Source organism: Sus scrofa, chromosome X (assembly GCF_000003025.6).
Source record: "Sus scrofa isolate TJ Tabasco breed Duroc chromosome X, Sscrofa11.1, whole genome shotgun sequence".
NCBI classification, from domain to species: Eukaryota; Metazoa; Chordata; class Mammalia; order Artiodactyla; family Suidae; genus Sus; species Sus scrofa.
In genome coordinates, this window is record NC_010461.5 from 7,667,931 (window position 1) to 7,689,702 (window position 21,772).

Below are 21,772 nucleotides of genomic sequence, written 5' to 3' on the forward strand. Positions count from 1 at the left end.
GATGAAGAATGAGATCTGACTAAACTGTCCCCTTTTTATTCTATAAGAAGAGCCAGGGTGGAACCTGGATGTAAGCCAGGTTTTTCCTTTGATTCACACTAAGCCAGATGGTACTTCCAACTGCAGAAGAGATCCTCCAGGGATTCACGAGGTGGGTGGGGCTTGGACTTGTAGATGTTTCTGACTCTAATACCTTCTTCTGATGAATTAGTTGTGTTTGGACCACCTCACTCTTCTGAGCTTATTCTTTATGGTAGACATGGGGTTATACCAGTCAGATCTCCCTTCGAGACAATTTGTTGCCAGGAATATAGTTAGCAGACAGACAATAAATGGCTTCACCTACAGATCTGTGATGGCATTTTTGCCAAGGCTACACTGCTTCAGGACCACTCCCAGCCATAGACTTAGCATGAAAGGGGTCTTTATCTAAGCCCCTGTCTGATGCGCATTCTCTAATGGGAAAGCTTTGCCCAAGGACTCCCCATCATCTAGGCCACGATGGCCTGAGAGCTGCCCTGCAGGCTAGGAGGCTTCTGACCCAGTCTTCCTTCCTTACTTTTACTCACAGGTACTAGAATTGCACCGCGGATTTTAGGCTCTCCCTGCCTATTCCCACTTATCTTTTATTGGCATTTTCTCCACCTGTGTATCTACTTCTCAGATGACCTGAACTGATACATAGTTCTTCTTATTGCCTTATACCAGATACCACTCAAAGTACCAATGACATAAGGCTCTGTGTTAAGTAGCTTTTTACTATAAGTTGAAGGCAAAGGACAGTATTTACCCTATAGCACACCAAAAGATGTAAAACTGAATCTTCACACAATGGAATACTACTCAGCCGTAAAAAAAAAAATAATGCCAATGGCAACAACATAAATGGAACTAGAGATTCTCATACTAAGCAAAGTAAGTCAGAAAGAAAAGGACAAATACTGTATGATATCACTTATATGTGGAATCTAAGATATGGCACAAATGAACCTATCTACAGAACAGAAACAAACTCATGTACATAGAGAACAGACTTGTGGTTGCCAAGGGGGAAGGGTAAAGAGTAGGATAGACTAGGAGTTTGGGGTTGGTAAATGCGAACCATTGCATTTGGAGTGGATAAGCAATGAGATCCTGCTGTATAGTACAGGGAACTATATCCAATCACTTGTGATGGAACATGGTGGAAGATAGTATGAGAAAAAGAGTGTATATGTATGTATAAGTGGGTTACTTTGCTGTACAGCAGAAATTGACAGAACATTGTAAATCAACTATAATAAAAAATTAAAAACTGAATCTTTAGTATCTTTGTCCTCCAAAAATCTTTGTTTACAACTCATCTTAGAATTTCCCATAAACTCTTTTTCCATAGGCGCCAACCCCTTGCCACATCTTTCATGTTCCCAGGTTTGCCTTATTTCTTTGATCTCCACTCTGCACTCACTATTTGCTCTGCCACTGAGATCCTTGTCAACTTCCCCCTTTACAGACTATGTAGTTGGAATATCACCTTCCACAGTTCAAGCAGTTTATTATTTCTCTTCCTAAAAGGAACTATCAGGCCAGGGTAAAAAAAAAATAACATCTTTTTCCAACCCTCACTACACATACTATGTATGATTAAGGATAAAGAACTGCCACTTTTCTTCATATTTACAGAAGAAAAGAGAGATGTCTCTATAACTCTACCCAACCAGAAAGACTATTCTTTTACCCCTATGATGTCATGAGAAATAAAGGAGGGCGATAAGAGTTAAATTGGGTCAAACCCATGGTACTGTGATAATGATTTTACACTGGGGATTTACTGTAGAATATTCTCTTATTTGCCATAAAACCACCTTGAAGCATCTACTGATAGTCACTAATTTTAATGACACAGAATGTGGATGAGATTAACCAGCTGTTTGCTAAACCCATTTTCCTCTTTTGTCGGGCATATCTGTGTGATCACATGACTGAGTTGAGGCCAACGAAATGTGGGCAGGAGTGATACAAACCTCACATCATCAGGCCTTTGTGTATCTAAGCAGTCTTTGCCTAATCCAAGACAAAACGTTTCTCTTGCATTTTCTTATAGAAGTTTTATAGTTTTAGGCTTTATATTTTGATCATAGATCAAATATGTTGTGTATGTCATATGAGATATAGATGAAAGTTTCATTTTTCTTTTTCTTTTTCTTTTTTTGGTTTATGGACATCCAATGTTTCTACTGAATTGTTTTTGTACCTATGCTAAAATTCAATTGTCCATACATATTTGTGTGTGTGTGTGTACATCTATTAATAGGTTCTCTGTCCTATTCCATTGATATATTTGTCTGTCTTTATATAAATGCCTCACAGTCTTGATTACATGAGCTTAATAATAATTCTTGAAATTGGGTGGTAGTAGTACAAATACTTTTGACCTTGCATCTTGTAACTTTTCCCAAGTTACTTTTTCTACTTTTTAAAGTTGTTTTGATTATTCTAACTCCTTTACATTTCCCTATGAATTTTAGAATCAATTTGTTAATATCTACAACATATCATACTGGGGTTTTGATTAGGATTGCATTAAATCTATTGATCAATTTTGGGGTGAAGTGACATTTTAACAATATCGAGTCTTATGGCCCTTGAACAAGACATACCTGACTATTTATGTAGGAAATTATTTAATTTCTCTCAAGAATGTTCTATAGCTTAACTGTACATGTTTTACATATTTTGTCTAATTTATCCCTAAGCATTTCATTTTTATGCTCTTGTAAATGGTATTTTTCTTTTTCTTTCCTATTGTTCCATGCTAGCATATAGCAGTACAAATATTTTTGTATATTGACCTTGCATCTTGCAACTTTTCCCAAGTTACTTACTAGCTTTGGCAGCATTTTAATACATAGATCCATCGTATTTTCTACATAGGCTATCAAGTCATCTGTGAATACAGACAGTTTTCTTTTTTCCGTTCTACTCTTTAGTTCTTTTACTTAACTAATTTCTCTGGCTAGAATATCCAGTACAATGTTAAATAGAGGCAATGAAAATGGACATTCTGATCTTATTGCTTATTTTAAAGAGAAAGCTTTCAGTCTTTCACTGTAAGTATGACATTAGCTGTGGGTTTTTTCACAGATGTCCTTTATCAGATTGAGGAAGTTCCCTTCTATTCTATTTGTTGAGAGGTTGTGTCAGGAATGGATTTGGATTTTGACAAAGGCTTTTTCTGTGTATATTATCACATAGGTCTCTCTCTCTCTTTTAGTTTGTAAATATAGTGAATTACAGTGGTTGATTTTCACATTTTATCAGACCTGCATTCCTGGGATTGACCCCACACGGTCATGATGTATAATCCTTTCTATAAATTGTTATATTTCATTTGCTAAAATTTTATTTAGAATTTTTTTGAGAAGCACTGGTCCAGAACATATTAAATATTTTAAAAGATGTTAGCAGCCCCTCCACTCAAATGTACATACCCCTTGTATAGTTGCTGCTTTTCTGGAGTATGATAAACAAAACTACAGAAAAAAAAAAAAAAAACCATGTCCAGTAGTACAATTAAGCACTTGAGCAAATTGAATTAACCTGTCAGGAGTTGTCATAGGAATTTAGGTTAAATTACATTTAAACCTAAGTTGAACTTCTATGTCTTAGATACATGAAAATAATGAGCACAACTCCTTTCCTGTCTGTAAAAAATGGTTTCTGGAGCTGAGGGTTTACTTGCAATCTCAAATTTCTTTCTGGCTTTCTATGTTCAGTTTCAGACTTATAACAAGCAGCAAAAAAGCCCACCTTTCAAAACCATGCCCAACTGGATGTCTTTACACCCACAAAGGACAGCAGGATCAGGCTTCCAGTAGAGATATCTGGGGAGCCCATCCGAATACACTGCGTTCTGTTAATTCTCACACTTGAGATCCATTCACCCCTGAGCACACATTACGTCCAATTCGCATTCTATATAAACAAGATTGTAATGCAAACTGACAGAATTCCAATGCTTGTAATCTTCTACCCCTTTCTTACATGTCACGCAAAACCAAGGACAACTTGATGCAAGAGAAGACAACTGGTCTTCAGATTGAGTCCTTTGTGTCATCACCTTCCAAAACATCCCGGGTGAGTGTCATGGGTTGCGTGACACGGCCACTCAAACTGCCCAAGGAAGAGGAGTCCTTTCTGTTATCACCCATAGACTGTTGACGCAGCAGCTAGACATACACTCCCTGCCCCCCAACTCCAGCTAAGCAATTGAGTGTTAGGAAGCCTGGGAGAAGGGAGATAGCAAAAGCATCAGCAAATATTTGTGGGTATAGGTGGGGCTGTCTGTTGGGCCATAACATATAATGTAATACAATCCTAAATCTTCACATAGAAAACAATGTTCAAACTTAGCACATTTGTGGCTAAGAGCCTTGAATGTTTACAGTTACATTTGATACTAGGCTGAAGCATTCAGGGTGTGGTAGCAATTTAATCCTAGTGGTCTCAAATACCTGTAAGGCAGGCTTGGTGGGCCTTTCAGTTTGTCTTCTGATCGTCTTCTGAATGATGCCGTTTGGGGTTCAAAAGTGATGACTATAATTTAATCTACTATTTTGTAATCTGCTTCAGGCACGGTTGAGTGGAAGTATATTTTGAAAATGAATCATAGCCCTACTATTTACCTAAATTTTTTCCTTCTCTTGGTCTCTATTTACCACTATTATATTCTAGTCAAAGATAGGATGGTTGAATTAGTAGAAGTTTTGCTTACTGGGAGATAATTGCTAAGAAAGTTTTGAGCTATGTCTCATGAAAAAATATTTCTAAATTTAAGCATTAAGTGAAAAGGAAGCATTTCCACCTCCATTTCTTATGACCAACTTAATCTGAATGCATATTCTTTCATTCCCACTCAGCTGTTTCGGAGGACAGCTATCTGGGGACCTGAAGCAAAGTTTCTGATTTTAAATGAGTAAAGCCATTGTTTGCAAAGACAGTATCTTATGCTTATTTCTTAGACACCAGTATATCTAAGACAATGTAAGTCACTTTATAAAACTTCCATAAGTACATATAAAGAATTTGCAAAATTGTGTATTTAGGGTAACACTTTGATTTTTTGGACATCTGGGGTTTCCTTAACTCTCTTGATTTCCATGATTTTTATAATAGGCAAATCTTTCTTTCATAATAGCTGGATATAGATTTTCTCAAAATACATAATTTAAAAATTTATAAATTTATATATTATATGTATATATATATTTTGGTATTTGTTTATGTATTGATATATTTATTTCCTCCTGAAAATGATTGGCTAGAATTATGAAAGAAGGACATTGCTAGAGACCACATTCTGTGTGTTGAATGATACCTTGGCAGGACTTTCTGAGCTATGACCTCCCTGGAAGGAGGAAGCACAGAGTGGCAGATATGCTGAGTTGACACTTCTAATGATGACCTCTCTTCCACTTGGAAGGCAAATTGAACTGTAAAAACACATATCTTTAGCCATAACAGTGTGGGCTGCAAGAAGCAAAAGAGAATGTGAAGCAGTCCATCTTTAGCAAATGAGGTCTGCAAGGAGGATTTCAGGAGAAATAATCTGTACTAACCGCCCAGTGTTTCAGTCCTGTGTTTAAACACTGCTGGTGTTTAAAGTGTGAATGTTTGGAAGGTCAAAAACCTCATGCTTATGTTTTATTGCAAAAGGGGTGCTAAGAAGCCACGTATAAATATCATGTTTAGGTATCTGGGTTACCTGTGTCTCTGCTCCTCTCCATTCCATAGTTAATAGACAAGAGAAGTAATATTTCTGTCCTCGTTCACCTAAACACTACCCCTTTCCTTGCATTATTTATCATCTGCAGCAAGGCAATGCTGCCAATGGCTTTATCCTGCTGGATAAGTCTCCTGGGAAATACTCCCAGGGCTAAAGTCTGCTAACACTAGCCTAGTGTTAATAATCTACAGTTGGCAAGTCATTCATCTCAGATATTAACCAAGATGATCAAGATGGCAGATACTGAAGCAGAAATGTGCATGTTTGTCAGAAACTCAAAGAAGTGGAGAAGAAGGAGGAATGGCATCTGCTGGAATTGTTGGAGGGAAACACCAAATACAAAAGAATGACATGTACCAGGTAGAACAATTCAAGCTGAAAAGGAAGAAAAAGGTCGCACATTCCCAGAGGGTGCAGAGCTGGAATCATCAGTCAGAAGGACAGAGACGAGACTGCTTAAAGAAAGTCTTGAGAGAAAACATGACTCAATGAATGACCCTGGACTCAAGTCCCTTAACCTCTTCATGTCTCAGCATCCTCCTTTGCACACCCTCCTAGGGAACATTCAAACGGCTGAAAATCTAGGTACTGAAATACATGTGTGTGTGTGTGTGCACGCACACACACACGCATGTCTGTCTGTCTGTATTTTTTTTTTTCTTTTTAGGGCTACACCCGTGGCATATGGAAGTTCCTAGGCTAGGGGTCCAATTGGAGTTGCAGCTGCCAGCCTACACCACAGCCACAGCAATACGAGATCTGAGCCGCATCTGTGACCTATACCACAGCTCAAGGCAACGCTGGATCCTTAACCCATTGAGTGAGGCCAGGGATCGAATCTGCATTCTCATGGATAATAGTCAGGTTCATTATCACTGAGCCATGGCGGTAACTCCCTTAATGGTACCAGTGGCTTATCCAAATTCTAAATTTAACATAGCATCCTTTAAAGTTGTACTCCTTGTGTATTATTTCACTAGTTTCTTCAGTGTAAAAAATCTCATTTGGAAACGAACTAGTAAGCATACAATAAAATGAACATGGTGAAAACTGTCAGTAGACTTTCGTGTATGTGTCAATAGGTGGTGAAAGGGACTGTCTGATTTGTAACCCCTTATTTTGGGATCAGCCCCTCCATAAATACCCTTCTCACAACTCAGAAAGAACAAGAAAGGAATGTATTTAAACTGGGATAACTAGATGAGTCCAAAGCCTTGTCAGAGGATCTGAAGCCTTGAAACCATAGGTTCTCAGGGTACGAGTACAGTGACACAAATTTATTCCAAACCCGCAGTCTGTTATTTAAAAGAACATGTTCTTATATCTTCTTGGTTTTTCTTATTTATTTGTTTTAATTTTTTTAGCTTCCATTTACTGCAATTTCTTCACATCTGGCAAATGTCTGTATGGTTGAGGGGAGAGGAAAGGAGATGGAGCGGGAAGAAGGAAATACACTTGGGATGGGGAAGCAGGAGTTCCAGAAATATTTTCCATGCAAGTTTCCACACCAAGCCAATGGTAATGAGGACTTGTTACATGCCAGGCACTGGGTGAGGCATACAAGGCACCATGCTAGATAGACATCAAAGAGACAGCAAAGAAACACAACAGCTTGGCAGACACACTGACTCAAAAACCCATTTGCACAGGCTTGAGAGAGCCTGTTGTCTCCTGAGGAGGCTTTGGCATGGACAGAAGGAAACATCAAAGACACTCCAGACTTCAAATCCCTTCCAAGGGTGTGATCAGCAGGACAGGAAATGGGAAAGTCATCCTAGAAGGGATTTGGAAGGGAAGGAGCTTATCCAAGGACGCCTGTGGCCCTGCACATAGCTCTTGCCATGTGCACATTCAACAGACGTGATATGGTGAACAGCTTGGCACCCAGTCAGTAGCAAGTCTTGTCCTAGCCCCCCACCAAGAAGCTGCAGGGAATAAGGCAACACGAGAAAAGATAATTCAATGAGAGTGTTTTGTCATCTTCATGGTTGACTTAATTTTTTGAAAGGATCCCATGGAATATGAAGCCGCATTCTAAAACAACAGAAGCATAAATATCCAAAGATAGAAGCTCAAAGGGATAGGAGAAGACCAAATTCAACCCAGAGAAAATGAACGAGTGGGTTTACTCAAAATAATATCTGGCATGCTAGACTAAAACTCCTGGTAACCCAGCACAGTCATTCATGCTTATAGTACCTCAGTATGACCCAGGAACCACAAGCTGCCAACAAACACAAGGAAAGGCCTTTAACTCCATGTCACTGGGAAATAATGACAGGCCATGGAATCTGCCCATGTGCAGAGCCCAGACAAGGCTGAAATTTTACATGAGGCTTGCCACTGAAATGGGATGGTAGAAATGAACTTGATCAAGGTTTTTTTTTCCAAAACGCTAGTTCCTACAAAAGCAAGAGATAGGAGCTTTCTTGAAGAGATAGGAATATTAAAGCAAATACATGGGATACACCTGATATATACTGATTGCATGTAATATGTGTATGCTGATTAAACCAAGCAATATACACAGCATATATATATATGTGTATATATATATAATATTTATATGTTTTAAAATAAATTAAAATCTAAATATAAATTTAAAGACATTTATTTTTATTTTATTTTGTTTTTTTGCTTTTTAGGCCTTAGACATCAGCTTCATTACTAACTTACCCATGTGACTTAGAAAAGTTCCAGACCTCAAAAAACACGGGCATAATATCAGTACTGACCTTCTATGGTTCTAGGCTGGACCTTAGAACTTTAACATGTGGTATATTAAGGATTCAATAAACGTTCACTATTAATATGACAAATCTACCATAAATCTGTAAATATAGATTATAAATCTGTGCCCCATATCCCTTTGCAGTGTCCACAGCAACTAACAGAGCACAGAGTAACCAGTAGTATTTAATACATGCCTGTTATTTGAGTAAGAACTTCGGTAACCCATAACTCGAGTCCCTAAATTTCACAATATAAACAGACATATAAAATGCAAAATTTCTCTTCTTTTTTTTTCTATGTGGTTATTTCCATCAGTTATTAAACAAGCGCATTTTTTTGGCATACCTAATTTTTGGTTTAATTTCATCTTAGAACAGAGAAAACATCTGTACCTTGTCGTCAGTATTAAATCCCATAAATAATTCTCCTACATGTCAGCATATTATTAGTACCTTAGAACAATGGTTCTCAAGATTTCTTCAAGGAGCAGATTCTCCAGATGTGAAGAGGTACCCCTATTTAAAAAAAAAAGAATTCTATATTAAAGTTAATTTAAAATGTTGGATTAAACAATGTTAAGCAGGCATGTAAGATTCATCAGTCTTAAATATGCTAATGTGTGCTATGGATGTCCAAGATAGGAGTATAAAATGCCACATATTCCCGAATCACTTGTCCACACAATTCCTTTTTCACAGAATTACCTCTTTTACAGAACTGTGATCCCTAGAGAGAACTAATGCTCTAAGATAGGTACTTTGGGACAACCTATCTTAGAGGAAATACCTGAAATCTACTGATTTTACCCTGAAAAGTAGGGTCATAATCTCATGATAACACAATGACTTTTCTAATCAGACTGTCTGCATATAATGCAATAGTAGCTATATAAAATGTCAGTGCTCTAATCCCCAGGGTTGATCATGATAACTTTTCTGGCTAGGAAGGTGTCTCCTGCCTCTAAAACCTCAGAAAATCCAAATGAATATAGTACTATTTTCAGTCAAGGTCATCACTTGTTCTGGGATTTTGTTATGCTAAACCCATCATCACTGGATACAATGAGAGATGATAAAATCTACTTTTGTGTCATACTTTCCACAATTATTTAAGTCTATATTCCAATTCTGTCTCTTGATCAGTGTTTCCCAAACTTTAGGATAATAATTACCCATGGAACATGGATAAAGAGTGATTCTTGGGTTTACCAGTCCATGTGTTTTGAAATGCTTCCCCAGTGAAGCTTATGATTAAGTATCTTTGGGAAATCCAACCTTTGATGCACTTTACAAACCTTCCAATTTTTTGGAAAACACTAGAATCCTAATAAAAACTCTACTGAATCAGAATTTCCAAAGGTGGGCTGGGTATCTGTATTTTTTAAACATCTACGAAATGTGCCACGCTACCCTTCAGGTTCATCTACTGATAGAGCCAGAGATGGAACTGCAAGGTAATTCCTCCAACATGAAGTCCCGGGCTTCCTCTCTGGGGCCACTTAATACTGGCCACAAGGTTCTGACCAGCATGGTGCCCTATACGCAGGAGAAGCTCAAATACACACTGAATGAGGAAGGAAGGAATGTCAATAGTAATATATAAAACTGAACAAATAATTTTCTTTGAAAATAGTCAGAGGTGAGAGGAGGAAATTTGTCCAAAAATCCCCTACATGGTTTGATCAAGAGGGTCTTCTTTAGAAGATGTGATCATTCTCCTTTACCTTCCAGGAATTTTTTTTTCAGTGTAAAATACCTCCTTAGGTTTCCAGTCCTTGACATGAAAATGTTCCAAACTTCACCAAGCAGTTTAGTGACCAGTGATATGGTCTCCCAGTATATTTCCATTTCTGTTTGGTCTCCCACCCACTTGAGTCTGAGTCTGTTTAGAACGAATTCTCTACATGGGCCATCTTTCTGAGTGGAGTATGTGTGACCTTTGCTAAAAAGAAGAAGACTCATGACTGGCTACTGGGCACTGGACACCTCATGCTAGAGAGAAGAAGCCAACACAGGCTTTGGAACTGATTAACTATTCTGTCAACCTTGTCAACCTTTAATTTGGAGAATTAGCAAAAACAGTAGAGGTACTGGGAATAAAAAAGGGTTAAAAGGGAACGTTTGGAACTCATTTTTAAAAACATGATGGCTACAAGATACCCCTCAGAAACCAAGATGTTGTTTTTTTTAACAGCTAATCCTTTCTTTTGGAGATAATTGTAGACTTATGAAGAAGTTTCAAAGACAGTGCAGAGAGTTCCCACATACTCTTCACCCAGCTTCCCCTCCTCTTAACATCTAAGAAATTAACTTCAGCATAAAACTATTAGCAAATGTACAGAATTTATTCAGCTTTCTCCAGTTTTCCCACTAATGTCCTTTTTGTTTTGTTTTGTTCCCAGATCCTACATTGCATTACACTGTCACTTTCCTTAGTCTCTTCCGATCTGTGAGAGTTCCTCTTTCTTTCCAGATCTTGACACTTTTTTGGGGGGGCGGGGGAGCTTTTTAGGACTGCTCCTGCAGCATATGGAAGTTCCCAGGCTAGGGGTTGATTTGGAGCTGTAGCTGCCAACCTACACCACAGCCACAGCCATGCCAGATCTGAGCTGCGTCTGTGACCTACACTACAGCTCACGGCAATGCTGGAGAGCTTAACCCACTGAGCGAGGCCAGGGATTGAACCTGCATCCTCATGGAAACCAGTTGGGTTTGTTGCCGTTGAACCATGACAGGAACTCCCCAGATCTTGACACTTTTTAAGAGTATTGGTGCCTTGTTTTGTTAGAATTGCCATCAATTTGGGTTTATCTGATGTTTTCTCATAATCAGACTGAGGTTTTGCTTTTAAGTCAAGAATACTATTGAAGTGATGAGCCCTTCTCAGGACATCATATCTGGGGGTGCTTGGTATCCATGGCTATTACTGGTGATGTTCACTTTGATCACCAGGCTCAGGTGGTATCTGCCAGTGTAACTTACTCTCCAGTGCAACTTCCTGTTTTTTCCCTTTGTAATTACTAAGTATCTCGGGGGAAATACTGTTTAAGCAAATATTCTGTTTCTTCTTAGACTACTACCCATTCATTTAAACATCCATTGGTGGATTGTGTCTGAGATAATTATCATTGTGGCTTTCTAATTCATTTATAAGTATTTTATTTCAGAAATTCTATTTTCAATTTCCATCTTTTTTTTCTTTTATTAATTGGAATTCTTCCATAAGGACGTGTTGATGCTTCCCTTCACCCCACATCCATTTAATACAAGAGACTGAAAGAACAAACACAGACTATACAATTTTAGGTAGACCAGGAGGACAGCATGCATAGCGAATTGAGCCTTCAGAATATGATGCTATACCCCATTCCCTGAGGGCATTCTACCCTAAAGACTAGCAGAATACATACTAGACATGGAAAGTCCTAGAGTTTAAATCTAAACCTAGAGCTAGGTCAGAGATGGCAGCATGGTGATGATGTAAAGAGGGGGTATTCCTGGTGGTATCCATCTGAAGAAGATGGAAATGCTAAGCCAAGAACAAAAGAATTTCTGAGGTTCAGAGAGTATAGGTAAAATAGGTTAGCCAGGTTGATGGCAAGTGGATGCTGGGTCAAAAACCAAGTCATTATCAAGAGAGTTCAAACAAAAGGTGGCAGGGCCAGTGAAGATATTCTAGAAAGAACAGAGGTCAAGATCTCATGAAGATGAGGACTGGTAACTGAGGAATCTGGCTGAAAGCAAGGAATCCAGGCAAACTTGATGGAACGAGAGAATTGAAAAGATTAGCTAGGATCCGTCAGAATTGCTCTCTGTGAAGGGCCAGAGAATAAACACTTGGGGCTTGCAGACTGTACAGGCTCTGTCTCACAACTCAGTTTTGCAGCTGTAGTGTAGATGCAGCCACAGGTATTGTGTAAAGGAATGGGCATGGCAGGATTTGTCTTGCAGTGAGTCAGTTTGGCCTGTGGATCATAGTTTGGCCATTATGAAGCAAATAAAGCCAAAAGCCACTTGGAGTCAAAATGTCCTTGGGGCTCTATACACAGTAGCTCTTGGTTGGCCTTGTCTTTACTTAAAAACTTCTCCAAGGGGCAGAGAACTGAAAAAGTGACTACAGTCACTTCAAACAAGGCATAACAATTTGGAGGATTCTTGATAATGAAGGGTCTTGGAGCTACTCTAGTTATTGCTCTATATCTACATGGAGGGGTGAGCATTACCTTGGAATTTAACTAAGTTATTTATGTTTATAATACATTACCCCAAATTAGATACATTATACACTTTCATTTGGAGGTTCAATTTCAAAAGTGCTTTCTGTTGAAATTTCTTGAGATATTTTGAACCCAAATTAAATATAAGCTACTATTATTATGAAATGGCCTCTTAACTTGAAATTTTATGATATGAGTAATTTGAACCAAGTTCTTGCCTTAAATTGTTTCAGTAAGTTGAAATAAAGGAAACATTAACATTCTCTCCATCCTTTGCTTCATCTCTGGCCTGGTGTTGTGTTTAATGTTCTCCTTAAACATCATACCTTTGAAATACAAGCTTTTAGAATATAATGGTGGCCAAATAGAAAAGAATGAACCAGAGAGCTTCAAATCATTTTGCTTTAGGAGAGTTAGAACACACAGAAAACGTTACTAAGCCTTTTAGGACTGAGGTATCAGTTCTATTTTCCTTGTACCCTCTGGGCTTTTCTTGAACATTTGAAACCCCTTCTCTATAACTGGAATCCCTGTGAAGATATTCCTGTATATTCTCAAGTAGCATAAGAACATTTTTGAATTCTTTGCTAACTTAATTTTGTGGTTTGTTTTTGTTTGGGGCTGCAACCCTGGCATGTGGAAGTTCCTGGGCCAGGGACCGAACCCACACTGCAGTTATGACCTGCACCACAGCTACGGCAACACTAGATCCTTAACCCAATGCACCACACAGGAACTTCCTTTGCTAACTTAGTTTTATGATACTTTATAATTTTAGCAGCCTTCAAAATTATTTGGATGCCAACATAATGCAAAACAGGCAAAATGCGTAGCCACTCATCTGGGAGATGAATAAAGAGAGAAAAATACCCTTCGATATTTTCAGTTTCCATGTCTTACTAGTTTTCTCTGGAAATTTAATTTTGAAACTGCATCATACTTTGCAGATTTGATTTGAAGCAAACAAGCCAATTTCCGCAAAATATCAAAAAGATGTTTTCCCATTTTAAATTTCATTAGACTGAATACTGGTGTAAGATACACTTGGATCCATGTCTCAATCTACTATTTTGTAACATGGGAGTTGAAATATTAAGCAAATTGTTTTTCATGTAAGAAATGTGTCAGTAATTTGCTTTTACCTTGTGAAAAAAAATAGTCTCACATCCAAAACTAATAAAGAGACTACAGAATCATTTGAGTCTTAAGACTGTGAATATTCTGATTACTATAAACATGCACTCCTTTGGGTATAAATTAAGTAGGTCACAGGGCAGTTGGAGGGTGACCACAGCTTGACAAACCTTATGGTTCAGCAGATGTGGTTCTAAGATATGGCTTCACTGAAAAATATTCACCACTAAGCAATTTTTGGACTACACTCTGAGGTTTTGATTTAAAACTTGGAGTTTCCAATAGAAAAAGAGTAGGTTATATCATATTGGTCTTGGGATACAGAAATATTTAGTTGCTTCAAGTAAGCAATAATGTGAACCAACAGTATTTCAAATTGCAATATTTCTACAAATCTGTAAGTCATGAACTAAGAAAGGTTTTCAGCACATTCAATGACCCTGTTTCAGTCTCTTTTTGTTGACTTCCAGATACCCAGGGGCTTTTCGTGGTGTATATATTAGAACCCTTCATGTGGGTCATTCGCCTTAAAAGATCAGCTCAATATCTGAGTAAATTATTTGAACAGTGTATTCTCTGATTTGGAAAATGATATGTGTATTTTCGAGGAAGTGTCAAATTATTGAAATGTTCCAAGATTTTAGAGGAAATATCACAGCCACAATAATTTCCTTGGCTGTGGCGCTTAATGCTATCATTTATAATACACATTGAAAAATTCCGTAAAATCATGAAATGCGCAGGGATCAAGTAAGTTCCTAGACATGAGGGAGAATAGGGATAAAGGAACTTGAAAAACAACCTAATGTCAACCTCATGCTTCAAAAGTTTGGGTTAATAAAAATTGAGTCAGGCCAGCAGTGCTACTTTGATCTAGATCAAAACTTCCCACTCTAATTCCCTGGCTACGGGAGGAAAGTGAATTTCCAGATTTCTCTTTGTAAAGGAAAAAATAAATGGGAAAGATGCTGACAGACTTCTTCAATGGTTTTAGAACTTTCCAATAACCATTCCAATTTATGAAACATGATGAGTTACAATCCTACATTTACATAAAACTGGGGGGGGGCTGGTGAAATTAACATGTCCAAAAGTTCTAAAGGAAACCTCGAAGATAATGCGGGATTGCTGTATATGGGTGCTGGTTCCCCACCTGGGGAATAATTCCCACTAGGTGAAATACTTAGTGCACAGAACCTCTTGGATCGTTCCAGTTCCAAGAGTACCTTCCCCTGGAATATTCAGAGTATCACTTATCGGTTTTATTAGTTGGATCCTTTGCTTTCCCAAACACAACTGTATTTGTTTAAAGTTAATCCTGTTTACTTGCGGTGTCCTTGAAAATGACCATACAGCATTAACTCATACAGAGGAATGAAGACCAAGAAAAAGAAAAGTTGTGTTCCCATTGACTAAGAATTGGCAGTACTTCTTCACTAGACTGTAAGCTCTGTGAGGGTGGGGATATTAAATAGTGGTCCTCCAGGCACTAGTATGTGGTTTGTGAATAATATAGTAATTCAGTAAGTATTTCTGTTTGATTGATGACATCTGGGGTTATCAGCTTCTGTGCAGTGTGTTTCCTCCTCTTACTACCAATTACACTTCACAACTCTTCTAGTTAGGCAACATTACCCTCATTTTATAAAGTCCCAAGATCACATAGCACGAAAGTAAAAAGAACTGGGATTAGATACTAAGCTTTCTTAGTCCAACTTTTTTTTACTCCCACCCACATCAGGCGCCTAAAACAGTATTCAGCGGATAGAAGCAGTTGCAAAACCTTTTCTTGTCCCAGCAAATAAAGGATAATATTTAATTAAGTGAATATTAATATTTGATTATTTTCATTTTTATCTGAATATCTGATGTAGGAATCCATCCTTAATCACAGAAAGAGTTTTGAGATTCATTGTCTGTCAATTTGGAAGGAACAGAAAAATCATCAGTTAATTATTTAGAGAAAAAGCTTTCCAATAACCATTCCAATTTTTTCCTAATCACGTTCCTGGTTGGAAAACGGGCTCTGAATTTGGAACCTGAAGCCCATTTCCTGTCTAAAATGGTTTTCATTCATTGAATGTGAACACTTGTTTTTTATTGCAGAGTTGTTTACAAAGCTGAGTTGCTGGAACTCATTTCTTTTAATGAACAAAAGAGTGATGGAATATTTAGCTGGAAGGAATTCACAGAGAGCTGTATGCAACTGGCAGAGTTTTAAGGAAAAGTTTTCAGTTCTAATGGAGGTTCCTCAGTCCAAATTGGAGGAACACTCAGGTAAAATTCTTTTTAATGAAAGAATTGAATAACTGAGAAAAGGAAGTTAGTAAACTCTTCAAACTAAACAGAGCTTGTTCTCATCCAAAAGAATCATCCATTCAGGGAATATGAATGAACATAAAACCCTTGCAACATGCCAGGCATCAGGATGCAAAGTTCAATAAGCGTGACCTGTACTCATAAAGATAACCAATAATTTTTTTTAATGAAAAGTGGAGAGTGACACTTCTTAAAGGCAGTTCGTCAAAGTGAGAACAAATTATATTCAGAACTCTAACAGGCAGAACAATAAGACCAACACACAAGGCCAAGATCAGCAGCATATACAAGTCACCTTGAAGATCAAAATTCAATTGATGGTTGATCTATAGAATATATGCATTAAAAGAAAGCATTCCTTTTTTTAAATTGGTGAAGCTTAAGTCTTTTTATTTGAGATATAATTCACATACCATAAAATCCACCATTTCAAAGCAATTTAGTAGCTTTTACTATATTGAGAGTTGTGCAATCACCACCATCTATTTCCAAAACATTTTCATCACCGCAAAAAGAAACTCTGTACCCTTTTAGCAATCACTCCCTATTCCCTTCTCTTGCCACCCTTGGCAGCCACTAATTTACTTTCTGTCTCTATGGATTTGCCTATTCTGGACATTTTATGTAAATGGAATCATACAATATGAGGTCTTTGCGATCAATTCCTTTCACTTAGATGTTTTTGAGATTCATTCATATTGTGGCATGTATTACTTCATTCCTCTTTGCAGCTGACTAATATTCCATTGTATGGACAGACCACGTTTTGTGCATCTATTCATCCGTTGATGGGTATTTGGGTTGTTTGCACATTTTGGCTATTATGCATAATTCTGTGATGAACATTCATGTACATGTTTCTGTGTGACCATGTTCCTTTGATATGGTCAACCTAGAAACAAGGAAAAGCAAGAGTCAGAAACGTACCCAGCACTGTGCCAAAAACAGCAAATGTATTAAGAGTTTGTTCCTTTTGTTGCTGAACAGCATTCCATTTTAAGAAGCTAACACTGTTTATTTATTCACTAGGTGCGGGACAATTGGGTTGTTCCTAGTTTTTGGTAATTATGAATAAAGCCACTACAAAGAGTCACATACAGGCTTTTGTGTGAATATAAATTTTAATTTCTCTTGGGTAAGTATATAGGAGTGGGATTACTGCATTATATAATTCTACATTTAACCTTATAAGGAACTGGTAAAATCTTTTCAAGGAAACCCAACAATTTTGCATTTCTACCAGCAATGTATGAGTTCTGGTTGCTCCCTTTGATAGTGTCAGATTTTTTGTTCGTATCTTTTATTCTCAAACGTCCTAATAAGTGGATAGTAGTATATCATTGACAGTTTTGATGCTCTAAATCATCTTAGGTGGGTTTTTTTTCTTTTATTTATTTCTTTTTCTTTTTTTATTTATTTATTTTTTATTTTCCCACTGTACAGCAAGGGGATCAAGTTATCCTTACATATATACATTACAATTACATTTTTTCCCCCACCATTTCTTCTGTTGCAACATGAGTATCTAGACAAAGTTCTCAATGCTACTCAGCAGGATCTCCTTGTAAATCTATTCTAAGTTGTGTCTGATAAGCCCAAGCTCCCGATCCCTCCCACTCCCTCCCCCTCCCATCAGGAAGCCACAAGTCTATTCTCTAAGTCCATGATTTTCTTTTCTGTGGAAAGGTTCATTTGTGCTGTATATTAGATTCCAGTTATAAGTGATATCATATGGTATTTGTCTTTGTCTTTCTGACTCATTTCACTCAGTATGAGAGTCTCTAGTTCCATCCATGTTGCTGCAAATGGCATTATGTCATTCTTTTTTATGGCTGAGTAGTATTCCATTGTGAATATATACCACATCTTCCAAATCCAATCATCTGTTGATGGACATTTGGATTGTTTCCATGTCTTGACTATTGTGAATAGTGCTTCAATGAACATGCGGGTGCACGTGTCTCTTTTAAGTAGAGTTTTGTCTGGATATACGTCCAAGAGTGGGATTGCAGGGTCATATGGAAGTTCTATGTATAGATTTCTAAGGTATCTCCAAACTGTTCTCCATAGTGGCTGTACCAGTTTACATTCCCACCAGCAGTGCAGGAGGGTTCCCTTTTCTCCACAACCCCTCCAGCACTTGTTATTGGTGGACTTATGAATGACAGTCATTCTGACTGGTGTGAGGTGGTATCTCATGGTAGTTTTGATTTGCATTTCTCTTATAATCAGCGATGTTGAGCATTTTTTCATGTGCTTGTTGGCCATCTGTATATCTTCCTTGGAAAAGAGTCTATTCAGGTCTTTTGCCCATTTTTCCATTGGTTGATTGGCTTTTTTACTGCTGAGTTGTATAAGTTGCTTATATATTCTAGAGATGAAGCCCTTGTCAGTTGCATCATTTGAAACTATTTTCTCCCATTCTGTACGTTGTCTTTTTGTTTTCTTTTGGGTTTCCTTTGCTGTGCAAAAGCTTTTCAGTTTGATTAGGTCCCATGGGTTTATTTTTGCTCTTATTTCTGTTGCTTTGGGAGACTGACCTGAGAAAATATTCATGATGTTTTGTCTATGTTCTTTTCTAGGAGTTCGATGGTGTCTTGTCTTATATTTAAGTCTTTCAGCCATTTTGAGTTTATTTTTGTGCATGGTGTAAGGGTGTGTTCTCGTTTCATTGCTTTGCATGCAGCTGTCCAGGTTTCCCAGCAATGCTTGCTGAATAGACTTTCTTTTCCCCATTTTATGTTCTTGCCTCCCTTGTCAAAGATTAATTGACCATAGGTGTCAGGGTTTATTTCTGGGTTCTCTATTCTGTTCCATTGGTCTGTCTGTCTGTTTTGATACCAGTACCACACTGTCTTGATGACTGTGGTTTTGTAATATTGCTTGAAGTCTGGGAGAGTTATGCCCCCTTCTTGGTTTTTGTTTCTCAGGACTGCTTTGGCAATTCTGGGTCTTTTATGGTTCCATATAAATGTTTGGATTGTTTGTTCTAGTTCTGTGGAAAATGTCATGGGTAAATTTGGTAGAGATTGCATTGAATCTGTAGATTGCTTTGGGTAGTATGGCCATTTTTACAATATTGATTTTTCCAATCCATGAACATAGAATATCTTTCCATTTCTTTACATCTTCTTTAATTTCTTTGATTAAAGTTTTATAGTTCTCGGCATATAAGTCCTTTATTAGGTGGGTTTTTAACATTGTTTTTTATTTGGCAGGTAACACATTTTATTATTGTTTTTTTCCTAGCATTTTCAAAAACTTGTGCAGATGTCGAGAGAATAGTATAATAAATCTGCATAAACTGGTCATTTTTTGCCAATTTGTTTCATCAAGTACCACCACTTTTGTTTGCCGTTTCTATAGTTCTTTAAAGCAAATTACGTACTTTGTCATGTCACTATTAAATATTTCAATAAGAATCCCTTGAATGACTTTAAAAGTAAAATGTAACTAAAACAACAAAATTAAAAATTTCTTAGTGTCCTCTAATATTTGCTCTATGTTCAAATATTCCCAATTGCCTCAGAAATGTCTTTTTAGAAGTTAATTTGTTTATTCCTTATGATGTTAAGTGGAAGCTAAGAAATCCAAAGTCATACTTTTTACAAATGACTGAGGTTCCACTGAATTTTCAGAAATAGTTTGAAGTTAATTCAGATTTTACCCAAGTTACAGTTTAGCTATTTGAAATTATATTTTTATTACACAGCAGCAACTGGGGGTTATAAGGCAGATATTAACAATACAGTATGGGTATATCATTTAATTCACAGAGCAAAACAAAAGATGACTGCTACTATTAAACAGTGCAGCCAATTGATTCTGTTGGCAGTGAATACATGGGTTGTAATTACCAGCCCCAGGTAGGATAGAAAGGACAAATACAGAGGTGGGGACAAAGGACAGGAGGACTTCCTTCTCTCACCTGGTATTGTTCCACAAAAGGCTCATTCATATTAGACCTTAAAACAACTGGAGGACTAATAAAACATCCTATCAAGAGGTGTACAAGCATGTGTGCGTGTGCGTGTGCGTGTGTGTGTGTGTGTGTTTTGCATCAGGGGCTGCAGCCAAATGAAATTTTGGCTTTGTTTTAGGGGAAAAAACCCAAATAAGAAAAATTTTTTGTCATGTTAATTTTAACTTTCAGTTAATTTAGTAAACAGACAAGACTTTATTTTGGAGTACTTCCACATCAATTCACGGATGAGTCACACAAAAATCCAGGAATATGTTGATTTGAGGATAGGCAACTTGGTGTGTTCTAATTTTTTAACTAATATCTCAGTTTAAATTCCTGGTGGTAACAAGGCTTTTCTTCAGTGCACACGTCGTGCTGTGTCATATGGCTCCCTACACCCCCTGAGCTCTTTTTCAACATTTGCACAAATGTATTTGCTTGCTCTATTACCGTTTAGTCCAGATAACAAGGCTCAAGTAAATGTAGCCTGCACAATAAGAATATAATCACTCTTGAAAATAAAACTTCAGAGCAGGTCAACATGGTATAATCTCCTGTTTAAGTGATCTGTAATTCACTTCTCCAGATAGTCATCTTGGCCCTGGAGCAGTCTAAAAGGTAGTAGCTGCCAAAAATTGTTAACCATTAAACAAAGGTTTGCTTGGCTTTTATGTGGCAGGAACAAAGGTGCACTTCTGAATTTGTGTCTGAAAAATGTGTAGGTTTTGAAGAGTCCTAGCCACTCTGTAACTCTTTTGGTATCCCAAGCAAAGCCTTTAAAGTGTTCCAGGGCTTTTTTTTTTTTTTGCCTTGGTTGGGTGATCTGAGCCAAAGTATGTGGGTTTTTATTTCTGGGGGCAAAGTTGACATAAAGAAAACTTGGAAAACCCAAAAGAGTCCTGAAAGGAGGGTGTTATTCCACTGGAATGCATTCCAACAATTGGCAGAATATTTAAGAACATTGAGTCATCGTCACAGAGGATGTCCCCTTCATGAGGATAAAGATGAGTTTTCATCAGGAAGAATACACAACTCTCTTATTGAACCATGGTGCAGTTTAGCGGTCCATATATTTGCCTTCCATGGTAGCTAAAAAGTAAACATTAGCATTTTTGTTCACTTTTCAAATTCATAAAATTAGCCCCCTGCATTACTTCCAGCTTCAAAAAATCCTCATTTCCTTTTCAAGGCATCTCTAGAAGACCTGGCATTTTAAGTGCTAGGGGACTCAAGACTCACACATACCTTTCATGGATTCAATTAGTCACCATTAGAACCTGAAGAGCTAAGTTTCTAAGTTTCTGCTCAAGGCAGTTTTCCCCAGGGCACTGTGCTTTGTCACAATTACATGTGATTTCTGCCAACCCCTCTTTTTGTAACTTAGATTGTCTTTTTAGACCTTCACCAGTGGCAGGACAATAGCAGATTTTTCCTTAGTGTAATGGAACTATTCACCAAAGCTAATGGAATATGATGTTACTGATGAAATTCCTTAGAGTAAACATGTTGGCCAAGTCACTGCTTGCTTCTACCTACTAGAATTGCGGAGTTTTTGTTTTGTTTCTTTACTGCCAGATGAAAGAGACCAAGATAATAACGTTTTATAACCAGGATTTTTCAACCCCTTTGGCACTAAGAACAT

The 21,772-nt window shown here is 37.5% G+C and overlaps 1 protein-coding gene across 3 annotated transcripts in view; it reads right to left on the reverse strand.

Annotated features, from left to right (window-relative positions):
- The window catches only part of MID1 (midline 1), a 670,664-nt gene that overhangs the window by 432,545 nt on the left and 216,347 nt on the right, over positions 1-21,772 (reverse strand). For all 3 annotated transcript variants that reach the window (XM_021080489.1, XM_021080486.1, XM_021080487.1), the window contains one exon: positions 8,950-9,012. The gene's annotated coding sequence lies outside the window, so the exon portion shown is untranslated. The remainder of the gene's footprint in view (positions 1-8,949; positions 9,013-21,772) is intronic.